The sequence below is a fragment of the Tenrec ecaudatus genome, chromosome 4 (assembly GCF_050624435.1).
Source record: "Tenrec ecaudatus isolate mTenEca1 chromosome 4, mTenEca1.hap1, whole genome shotgun sequence".
In the NCBI taxonomy this organism is placed as follows: domain Eukaryota; kingdom Metazoa; phylum Chordata; class Mammalia; order Afrosoricida; family Tenrecidae; genus Tenrec; species Tenrec ecaudatus.
The window spans coordinates 171,138,521-171,151,028 of NC_134533.1; the positions used below are offsets into that span (position 1 = coordinate 171,138,521).

At 45.0% G+C, this 12,508-nt stretch overlaps 1 pseudogene; it reads left to right on the plus strand.

The window, feature by feature from the left end:
• The first annotated feature begins 11,764 nt into the window (after positions 1-11,764).
• On the plus strand, positions 11,765-12,267 carry LOC142446120 (nuclear nucleic acid-binding protein C1D pseudogene; annotated as a pseudogene).
• The last annotated feature ends 241 nt before the right edge of the window (positions 12,268-12,508 follow it).

Consider the following 12,508-nt stretch of genomic DNA (forward strand, 5'->3'; position numbering starts at 1 on the left):
GAGTAGAGAGGGAGAGCACTGCCTAAAGGATATTGGCTTTCACTGGAAGGGGAATCAGTGAGAGATTTGTGGGGATAATGAAATAGAATATTTCCTACTGGGACAATCCCAGTAGGTTTAGTTGAATGAACACATGCGTACCAGGTTCTAGCCATTCACTTTTAGGCTAATGGCTAGCATACCACAGTCAGCTGCCTGGTTTTGAATGGCCTGCAAGCTTCAAATTGTTTATAAAAAAATTTTTAATGGATGAAATAAATCAACAGTAAAATCCTATTCCATGGTGTGAAAATGATATGAAATTCAATTATTTACATATTGTCTACAACGATGTCCAGCCTACCACAGCATAGTAAAATCATGATGACAGAGACAGTATAGACCTAAAAGAGTACTGTCCGACTCTCCAGAAGTAGCTGCTGGCCAATGTTTTAGGGACTTGATCTGCATTGGGCCTGTGGGAGAAGCTGAAGAAAACAAGGTGGAGTCTCTGCTCAAGCAGGATGGACAGAGAAGAAACAATAAACATAATCTACCAAATGAAATCAGATGTTATAAGACAGTAAGTGCTTTGTAACAATAATGCTGTAAACAGAAAACATGAGATGGGGCACCCGGGGCTCTGAAGAGCTGCAGGTCGCAATATTAAGTTTCATTTTTAGGTCTCCCTTGCTGTAACTAAAAGTCTTACCTTGTTCTAAAGTCCTTACTTAAGGTAACCAGGGTATTTCAAATTTAAAAACAATTCACGAGTCATGGGGAAATCACTGTGGCTGTGGAATCTGAGCAGAATCTGCAGGAAGGAGGAAGGAACAGAGAGGAACAGAAGGCTTGCATTTCCATATCAAAGAGCAATGGCTTATTGAAGAATTGCTTTGACCATGACTTAGGATAGATGGAGAGAACCTGTTGTGCTGTGGGACTTTTGAAGTCAGACAGTCTGAGGTTTAATCATCCGCTCTATCACTTACCATCTGAGTACCCTTGAGCAAATCAATATGTTCTCTCCCAGCCAAAAGCTCCTCGTTTGAAAAATGGCGAAAACATCTATTTCATTCACTGTGGGAAACTGGAAATGACATCATCGTTTTAGGAGACTTACACACAGGGCATGGCACTTGGTAGGTGCTCAAGAAAGGTCTCTACTTTCCCTTGACTTCTAATCAGATTTAAATCCTTAGCTCCTGATCAAAGATTTTAGAAAGTGCCCTTTAGCCTCTGTTAATGATGGAAAAGCCCTCACCCCAGTGACCAAGAGCCATCCTGGACAGAGAAGCTCGCTCCCTCAGACTGCCTGAGCCCACAGAAATGATGGCTCCTGCCGACTGTTTTATGCTTCTGCCAGAGAGTTTATTACACCCACACATCTGCTTCCCGGGACCTTTCAGCACCACCCTGCAGCAGGTTCTCTGATGATTCCTCGGAAACCATGAGTGGAACATGAAGTCGCATCTCCAGTCATCCTTCGCTGGATGCCATGACCATAAAGCGAAGGCTAAACTGAATGTCAGAAGGACCCACTCTTCTTTGATACGTTGTAAAACTAAGCTTTCTTCTTCTTCCTCCTAGGGTCAAAAGAACGAACAGTCCATCTGAAGCGTGGTCCTTCCTCTTCAATGTGCCTTCCTGGTGGTCATTCTCTTACAATGTTTGCACATGGATTTTGCTCCCTAAACTTTTTCTCTCTGGTTTGCTATCATACCAAGCATTACACATTTTAGATTGTTACATTTGTCTTTTCTGATTTATATACTATCATATAAAAATGGAAATGATATCATTTTTGCCATAGAAACTTTCATATCTAAAATATAAATTTACAGCGAATGGGTGTTTTCTTTAAATCCCCCTTGTTCTCTGCATGGGATTTTATTACATTTTAATTCCATATTACCTATATATATATATATTTAAAAACCCTAACTTTTTCTCAGCCTTTCTTCATTACCATTACCTAACCCCCCCCCCCACACACACACACAAAATAACTGACTTATTGCTATCAACTCAATTCTGACTCACAGCAACCCCGCAGGACAGAGTAGAACTGCCGCTTTTGGATTTCTGAAACTTGAAATCTTTACAGAAGCAGACAGCCTCAGCTCTCTCCTGCAGAGCTGCTGCTGGGTTCCAACTGCTGGCCTTGCAGTTAGCAGCTCAATGTGTATCCCATGACGCCACCAGGGCTCCGTTTCACCATTACCAGAGTGACTCTAAGTCTTCAAAGCACAATTCAAACACTGGTTTGAGAGAGGTTTCCTTGAGTGGAGGCTGGCCTCGTCTCTCTGAATCTGGTCTTTGGCACCCATAACAAAAAGCTTAATGATGAGAGAAAAAAAACCATTACAGGCCTCCCCTTTCTCCCTCTTTGATTTTGGTGAAAGTACACACAGTAGAGCAGACATACATTCATCTCTGTGTGCGATCCAGGAACACTGGCTACATTCCTCATGTGGTGTCACCATTCTCATGACCTCTACCCACAGTTTGTCACCACCACCGACTTAGACTCCTCCTTGAACTCCTTGTCTGCGCTTTAGAGTTCCTGCTGACAGTTTGATATCCTGTAGACGATTCTTTAAACGAGCACATGGCTCAGATTGGACATTCTTTAATCATTGTATTTAGTGTACAGATGACTTCTGAAGATTGTTTTTGATTCACAATTTGGAGATTTCCTCGGATTAAGAGATCTGGGAGTTCGTTCCTCAGGTCTCAATGGGTTTGGTAAGTGTGGAGTCTGTAAGAATTTGACATTCCTTTTCACAGATTTATCCCTTTTGATCTGAATCCATCTATTAATTTTTGGCTCAAAATACTCAGGAATGGTAGCCAGACATCATCCAGTTCTTCTGGTCTCCTGAGTAAGGAAGGGATAATTCATGAAACTAATGAGACGCACAGTCTACTTCCTTCTCCAAATTCTGGGTCTCCTTCGTCCTCTGCTGCTTCAGGCAAACCAAGTCTTTAGGTCAGCTTCTTGGCACATATCCCAAGATAAATTCCTGGACAGCTCACCCATCCTGTGAAGCAACCTCTTTCATTTGTTGAACATCATCCTTGGGAGGTTGACTATACCGATGCTTCCTATATCCTCTCTCTCTTGGTCCTGCATCTGCAGCTCCTAATGCCATTAAGTGGTTCTCAAAACCTGGTCTTCAGACTAGCAATCCAGGATCTCCTGGGAACTTGTAGGAATGAGATATTCTGGGAAACTAGTCCCAGACCAAGCCCTGGTGGTATAGTGGGCTACTCAGTAAGCTGCCGACCACAAGTACAGCAGTTCCAAATCACCAGCCGCTCCTACAGTGAAAGATGAGGCTTTCTATTCCCACAAAGAGTTACAGTTTCAGAAATGCACACAGGGCAGTTCTTCTCTGCCCATTCTTCTTGTTAGATGCGGAATGAAACACTGTGTGGTGCTGTACTATCCTCATCATTGCTCCTATGCTTGAGCCCATTGTTGCAGCCAGGGTGTCCACCCATCCCCTGGAAGCCCTTCCTCTTTTTTGCTGCCCCTCCACTTGACCAAACATGATGTCCTTCTCCAGGGACTGATCTCTTCTGACAACATGTCCAAAGTATGTAAGACAAAGTCTTGCCTCTGAGGAGCACTCTGGCCATCGTCCAAGACAGATCAGTTTGTCCAAGGTACTTTCACGATTCTTCTCCAGCACCATGCTTCAAATGCACTGATTCTTCTTCGGTCTTCATTCAATGTCCAACTCTCACATGCATATGAGGTCATGGAAAAGATCATGGCTGAGGTCGAGCACACCTTCGTCTGCAAAGTAACATCTTCGATTTTCAACATTCTAAAGAGGTCTTGTGCAGCAAACCTTCCTAATGCAGCTCGTCTTTTTATCTCTTGACTGCTGCTTTCATGAGCATTGATTGTGGATCCAAGGGAAACAAAAGCCTTGACAACTTCAACCTTTTCTCCATCTTTCATGATGTTACCTGTTGGTCCAGTTGTGAGGGTTTGGGTCTTCTTGACATTGACTTGCAACCCATACTGAAGGCTGCAATCCTTGATCTGCATCAGCAAGCGCTTCAAGCCTTGCTCCCTTTCAGCAAGCAAGGTTGTGTCAACAAGCATGTCACAGTGATTGCTAAGCCTTCCTCCAATCCTGATGCTACATTCTCCATATAACCCAGCTTCTCAAGTGATTTGCTCAGCATATTGATTGAATAAGTCTGGTGAGATGATACAACCCTGACGCTCACCGTTCCTGATTGTAAACCATGTAGTTATTCCCTCGTTCCATTCTCACAATGCCCCTTAATCAATGTACAATTCCACATGACCATAGTGAAGTGTTCTGGAATTCCCATTCTTCTCAAAGTTACCCAGTTTGTTATGATCTGCACAGTCGAATGCCTAGGCATAGTCAATAAAACACAAGTAAACATCTGGGGCAGTGACAAAATCTGTGAACTTGCAAAGGGGTGGAGTCTAGCCTGTCAATCAGGTCATACCCAAGGAGGCCTCTGTGTGGGTATGGCCTTCTCCAGAGCATTCTGGGAACTCCTGTATTCTCCCTGGAGACTAGATACACATGCTCTGTTCGCTATTCCTGTGGACAAGCCACATGGAGCTTCACAGAGCCCTGGAGCTGGAGGAGCCACATGGAGATCCGCACCAGCTCTGAGATGCCTCTACCACCACTGGATCCACAAGACTTTCTACTTCCTGGCCTGTGATCTTCCTGCATTTAGCATCATGGCATGTGTTGGGTGAGTCTGAAGAGAAATTTATAGACTGGTATCAGACATTGGGCATACGGACTTGATCTGGACTGGGATGTTTTCTTAATATACAATTACTCTTTATATAAAGCTCTTTCTTATACACATATGAATGTCTATGAATTTTGTTTCTTAGAATCAGACTCCTACATCTTTCTCCCATTGAGCAGCTGGTAGGTTTGAAATGACGACGTTTCTGTTAGCAAGCAAACGCTTCATCACTGTAACACCAGGGCTGCTTGAAGAGCTCAGAATTATCTCTGGGTGAAGGATTCATCAATGTTGACTTATTGGGTGTCTTTGAACCTTGGTCGATGGAGAGCTTCATTTGAGAATGGTACAGAATAGAAACATAAGACCTACACTGTAGACCTGACAGCATCAATACCCTCGCTTTACAGATGCAATAGCTGGTCTTTAGAGAGGATATGTAATGGGTATCAGGACACATCTCAACTATTGATGTCAGGAAGGCCTCTACATTCATCCCAGACCCAGATTCTTCAATCGACACAGTATCTGTCACTTAATGGAGTAATGAGTTATCTAGTGATGAAACAAGTCACAACTTCGTGTTTGTGTAATGTCTGAATTAATTTTAATATGATTTGATCATTTCCACTCGGCATTGGACACCTTGTTTATTCCTTTATCTACTCATAGTTTGCTTTTTTAAATTGTATTATGTATAAACTATACATTATGTATATACACAGAGAGAGGGTGCGGAGAGAGAGTTGGAGGATGGGTTTCCTCAGGGTTGCCAAGGGCCAAGCAGTTGACTACTGTGGTGAAATGAAATTACGTGGGAGGTCTCACTTATTGACAGCCTTTGTGACTCCCACCCCCTGATTGGTTGGAACCGAACAAAGAGAATGTGAAACTCTCATGGAGAAGATTGGTTCGTTCCACCATTCCACTGAGTATAAAGGAAGCCATTTCAGAAGCAGGATCAGAGAAATCTAAAACCAGCAGGAGGTGCCACACTCACCCAGCTTTTCTGGCCTGCAGGATCTGCAGCAGCAGAGCCGTGAAGAAGGAGCCACGGAGGCAATGGGGACCACGGGGCAGTGAATGCTCTCTGCCTTCAGGCAGGAGGCTGATGTCCATACTGAGGTGCCCTTTGGGCATGGACAGCACTAAAACTCACAGGGGCAGTTCTACCCTGCCCTATAAGGGCACTGTGGTGCAGCGGGGACTCAACAGCAATGAGTTGAGTGGTTGAGAAAGGCACTTTGCAAGCTTTGACCAAGCAGGGCAAAGGTCAAGGGGCCCTTGACTGCCAGGCAGAGACCAGGGAGAGTGCCTGCCACGTGGTTGAGAAAAGGCACTGCTGTGGGCAAACGGACAACATCCTTATCGTGTTTTCTCATCTTGACTGTGGCAACCTGTTAACCTCCCCAAGTCCTGTTGCCTATGAGTTTGGTGTGTCCTTTGTGGTGGGTTATGGAAGCCAGCCGAGAAGTCGAGTACAAGGGGACAGGCAGTTGGCATCGAAACAACTACTGCTGTGGGTCAATTGTGACTCAAAGTGACCCTATAGGACAGAGTAGAACTGTGTGTGGGCTTCTGAGGTGTAGACCTTTGCAGGAAGAGAAAGTCTCTTCTTTCTCTCCTGGGGCTGCTGGTCTGTTCTAACTACCACCCTTGCAGTCAGAGCTCAAAGTGCCACTCTGCCACCCAGGCTCCTTCCCGCTGGTGCCAGAATAGGGAACAAAAGAATGGAGGGTGGAGGCCCGTCTGGCCTCTGCCTCATAGGATCATCCTGGAGTGGTTGTGGAGTTGGGCTTTCCTTTCCCCACGTGAAGATGGAGGAGCTCTGCCATGATGTCCATGCCCCTTCCTGAACAACTAACCCACTCAGCTGTGCCTTGAAAGAAAGGACTGAGACTCTCTGCTTCCAACAGGGCACGGCCTGGGAAGCCGTGGGGAGAGAAGTTCGACACTACAACGTGTGAGGTTGCCAGGAGTCAGAACCAACTCCGGGCCAGCTGGCTTGGTTTTCGTTTTGTTGTCACTTTGGGTGGTGTAACGGTGGATGTGGTCAGCTGCTGAGAGAATGGCCGCTGGAGTTCAGCCAGAGATGCCTTGAAAGAAAGGTGGAAAGATCAGCTACTGAAAACCCACTGAGGAATCCTGGTGGCAGTGGGCTACTCATTAGCTGCCAACTGCAAGGTCAACAGTTTAATCCCACCAGTCATCCCGCAGGAGAAAGATGAGGCTGTCTGCTCCCATAAGGGGGTGGGGATTAGAAAGGGGGAACCAATTACAAGGATCTCCATATAACCCCCTCCCTGGGGGGACAGACAATAGAAAAGTGGGTGAAGGAAGACGTTGGATAATGTAAGACATGACAAAATAATAATTTATAAATTATCAAGGGTTCATGAGGCAGGGGGGCGGGGAGGGAAGGGAAAAAATGAGGACCTGATACCAAGGGCTCAAGTAGAAATCAGCTGTTTTGAGAATGATGAGGGAAATAAATGTATAAATGTGCTTGACACAATGGATGGATGGATGGATGGATGGATGGATGGATGGATGGATGGATGGATGGATGGATGGATGGATGGTGATAGAGTTGTATGAGCCCGCAATAAAATGATTTTTAAAAAATAAATAAGCCAATAAAAATTAAATTAAAAAAGAAAGATTGAGATCTTAGGAAGCCAAAGGGAAAGTTCTACTCTGTCCCATAGGCACCTTTGATGGCAGTGAATTTGGTCTGAGACAGACTCATGGATTGCAACCAGTGTCACAATGAAACATGGGTGCACATTGCTGAATGGAAAACGTTTTTTTCCTGTAAACTTCATTCAAAACTACAGATAAATAAAGAGCACAAAATAAAGGAAGCTCTGGTGTGTACAGCTCACGTGGTCACTGTGAGTCCGAATCTATGCTGGGAGTTTGATCAAGCATCAGACAGATTGTAGAACTGGTCATGTTCAACAGTTGCTGCCTAGAACTTTACCAACGGCAAACCTGCACAATTCTGGAGATCTCCAACGAATGCATAATTGTTCTTATGGTGCCATGTGACATAGTCCAATGCCAAATGCTTCATGTGAGTACCCTGCTAACACGTCTATTCAGAGATCTAGAAATACACAAGTTCATACCGATTGTCATCCTCCTGGTGCCTCTGTAGGCTGTACACTGGGCTGCTGAGCACAGCAGTTTGAAACTACCCCCCCCCCCCCCCGCAATGGAAGACAAAGATGAGGCTTCCCGCTCCCATCAAGATTGGCAGGCTGTGGACCCACAGGAGCAATTCCCCCAGCCCTGTAGGGGCCCTATGAGTCAGAACTGATTCAATGGCCATGAGTTGGTTTTCTGTGAGTCACAAAGAAATGACCAGACATTTTGCGCATGTCCTTGCCTGGGGGAACTTCATAGTTAACACTCACTGTCACAGGCCAAGGACAGGCTGCTTTACAGACCGGAAGGAAGAAGGCATCTTCCCTTTAAGCATTCTTCCAGTTTTGTGTGGCTGTTGATATGACTGGACAGAGGCCGAGACAGGAAAATGGGCTGAGTTGCTTATGATGCTTTGAATGTGGCTACATCAGCTTGTGGGAAGGAAACTATTTAAAATAGGGCTTAGGGAGAGCGAGGGGGGGAGAAATCCTCTTTTCCCATATGAGATTCTTCCACAGTGTTGTCATACAATCTTGAAAACCTCCATAGAGCAGTAGGTCATGCTGATTGGATATATGCAAATTATCTGAGACCCAGCGATTTCCTGCCAGGGAAAAACTTAGAATAACAGAACAAGAATGTAACCCGAGCCCTTGCTCTCTGAAACCCCTGAAAGAACAGACTTGCTCTTGACAGGGCAATTTCAGCCCTTGACATGCCAGGAAATAGTTTAATAATGCCATTTAGGCTGCAGTTGTAAGCTATCCTAAGCTACAGCACACAAACAGGGTACGTAAGAATTTTTAAAAAGCAACACGGGGACCACGATTCATTTTTACACACAGCGTGACCCCCACCACCACAAGGCAAGCCAAGCAAGGCACCCAAATTCAATTTAACATTGTCACTACTGATTAAGCCCCCGATAGAACAGGGAAGGGCTCCTGCCAAGACATGACAGACACATCGGAAGACGATTTCCTTTTCCCATTTACTCTTCAAGGTGCTGGGACCACATTATGCCCAGGATGTGACACCCAAACAAACCTGTATTGGGCACATTAATATATATGAAGACGTGAACCCCACCCTGGGGCTTCGATGCTGGCCTTCACATTGAAACGTGTTTCATTTTCTCTGGGTGTTGTACAGCTGACAAAGGTTACAAAACTCAGGTGGAACGTCAGGAAATGGAGTCAGGACCCCACACTGTGACATCATTTTCTTGCAAGGCAATGAAGCAGTAATCTTTTCTTTAGAAAAACACTGGAGTTGACCGTCCCAGTGAGCCTCAGTGTCTGCAACGGAAGGTGTCGGGCGGCCTAGCTTTAGCGCCTCCCTTCCTCCCTCCTGTCCCTGGCCTGGATCTTCTCTGAAGCAAGAGCCAGGAACCCGGGGCCCTTTTGTATTTGGCAGTCCTGATATAGCTTAAGTGACCATGTGCTAAAATTGTGGGATATTCCAACTGCAAGAGCAATGGGCACTTAAAAAAAAAAAATCAGACTTCCAGGGCAAGGTAGCCTACTGAAAACTTGCACAGCCAGGGGGAAAATAAGTGAACTGAATCCAAAGTCCAGCCTCCCAAAGCTGAGGGACCAAGGAAGGAAGTGGAGAAAGAGACCTACTGGCACATGAGGCCCCCAGCACTACCTGCCCACCACACCCTGGCTCCCAAGCAACCACACTCCTGGAGGGGCTTGGCACCAGCAACCAGGCTGGAGAACAGACATCCGTGGCACCAGCATCCAGGTTCTGCTTGCCTACGCAGCGCCAGCAACCAGGCTGGGGAGCAAACGTTCAAGGACCTAGTGTCCAGGCCTCTGCTCAGTCTCCCCTCTCCAGAGCTGCACAGCCCCCGACAGCACCAGGAAGGAGTCCTGAGCAGGTTTCTGCACTTCAGGGTCCTTAGGGCCAACCCCCAACCACTCCAGGTGCACACCTGGTCCCAAGACCTTCTCACTGTGGCTCACCCAGCTCTTGCTGACGACAGCTACTAAGTTCCTTGGCTGAGGAAAGACTCCACAGAAAGCAATCCTTTTTTTTCTTCTCTCCTCTAATCAAGAGCTCTCCCCTTTTCTTTCCTCCTAAACTCCCTACTTTTCCTTCTTCTCTTTCTATCAAACTCCCCCTTTCACTTTCTTTCCTTTTCTCATCTTCTAGCTCCCTCTGGGAGTTACATTTGTTTGTATCAACTTGTAGTGTAGGGGTGGAGTCTAGTCTGTCAATCAGATCACAGTCTGACGGTGCCTCCTTGTGGGAAGAACCACCCATCACTCTCTCCTGCCTTTACCTTCCTGTCGGTGCCACCTGGAGACCTGCGAGAGCCATGTGATGCCACCACCACTGCCACTGGATCCACAAGACTTTTCACCCACTAACTGGCGATCTTCCAGCAGTTTGCACCATTGTTTGTGGTTGTATGAGTCTGAAGAGGGATTTGTGAACTAGTATTGGATTTATGGACTTGAGTTGGACTGGACTGGGATGTTTTACTGATGCATAGTTATTTCTTGGTATAAAGTTCTCTCTTACACATATATGAGTGTCCTTGGATTTGTTTCTCTAGTTATCCCAGCCTAACACATCCCCGTTTCCTTTTAGAAGGGAAGCTGAAACACTGAGCTTAATGACCAGTGAGAAGAAAAAAAAATCTTCATAAAGAACAAAGGAGTCTGAAGGAAGCCTAAGAATTATATGGGATGCTATCAAGAGGAATAGCCTCTGTCTCATTGGAATTCCAGAGCAGGAAAACACAAAAATGTCTGCAAAGTAATAAAATAATTGTTCAAGAAGCCGAGAGACCCCCAAACAGGATACACCCCCCCCAAAGAAATACATTGAAATGTATTTTAGTAAAAGTCTCCAATTTCAAGGAAAAAGGGACAATCCTAAGAGTAACTAGTGAAAAATAAGTCACTTACAAAGGAAAACCAGTAAAAAATAAGTTCAGATTTCTCAGCAGAAACTATGCAGGCAAGAAGATCATGGAGTGACCTGTACAAAATCTTGAAAGAAACAAACAACTAAGAATTGTATCTTCTACACAACTATCCCTCAACTATGAGGGAGAACTATGGGTATTTTCAGAAAAGGAGAATTTAGAGGAATTTGTGAAAATAGGACTAGTATATTAAAAATATTAAAGTGAGTATCAGCAGACAAACCTGGGAGTAACATACAGGATGACATCCTCCGTCAATCAGCTCATTGAAAACAGAACTCCAAACAACACAGAAACAGAGGAGGAAAAAGAAAGACAACAACAAAACATACAGCAAATTAACAGCAACAAATCCGCACAGATCAATGACCATCTCACGGCCATCTCAATCGAATAGCTAGTCCTACAGTGGTTTTCCATGAATTTCAATGGAATACGGGATTAAGGACACAGAAAGACTCCATTGGGCTTAAAACGGAAGCCCACCAGGGTGAAAAGCAGGGGCAGCTGTCCCCAGGTCGTGCACTCTGAAGTCCATGGACTTGGTTCAGATTTCTTGCTCTCGGGGTTTCCCAATATCTGGCAACTTAAGATCAACATATATTTGCTTTTGTCATTTCTTTCTTCTCTCTTTTGCCTTTTGTGATATGGCTCATTTCTGCAAACACAGTTTAGCCTTAGTAGATAAGTGTTACTGAAATGTTTGCCTTGTGTCTAACCCTTGGGGTTTTCTTAAGCAGTATTCCATCATAGATTCAGTCACTAATCGGTGATAATGACTGGTCATGCATTTTATTCTAACAAGTTCTCCATCCTATGTATATTTCACTTTTTTCACTAGTAGTTTAGATGCTATTCCACTGGTTAGATCAATTATTATTATTACCGAATATCCAGTATAGGTTATTTATATTACTTCTCAAGAAACTGATAATGGGCCGAGCCGGCGCGTCTGACGTCACCGCCGGGCGACAGTTTCCGGGGACGGCGTCTGAGGCGAACGAGTTACTCAAAATGGCGGCAAGTACGGAAGTCAATGAAGACTACCCAACTGAAATTCACGACTATTTGTCGACCTCCGAGACTTCCGTTGGTGCCGTGGAAGAGATGCTGAAGACCATGATGTCTGTTACCAGAAATGAGTTGTTCAGAAGCTGGACCCCCTCGAACAAGCAAAAGTGGATTTAGTTTCTGTTTACACATTAAACTCAATGTTTTGGGTGTATTTGGCCACTCAGGGAGTTAACCCCAAAGAACATCCAGTAAAGCAGGAATTGGAGCGAATCCGAAAACACATGAACAGGGTCAAGGAGATCACCGACAAGAAGAAGGCCGGCAAGCTGGACAAAGGCGCTGCCACGAGATTCGTCAAGAACGCCCTCTGGGAACCCAATCCTGAAATAGCCTCAAAAGTTGCCAAAAAAGGACAAAAGTAAAACCTAACATTTTGGGTTTGATGTATGCATATTCAAAGAGTACATAATCTTTGTTGGTTTGGTTTTTTTTAATGTTCTCCGCAAAATGTATTCCCCGTTGAATTCGTCTTTGTGCAATTACACTTTGTGAAATACTTTTTGTTTGTTCCAGACAGATGAAGTTGTTTTTATTGCTTTTCCTCTGGGGAGGGAGCTGTAGCGTTTGGAACATTGTCTCTATGTTGTGCTTCAGCCTCCCTTG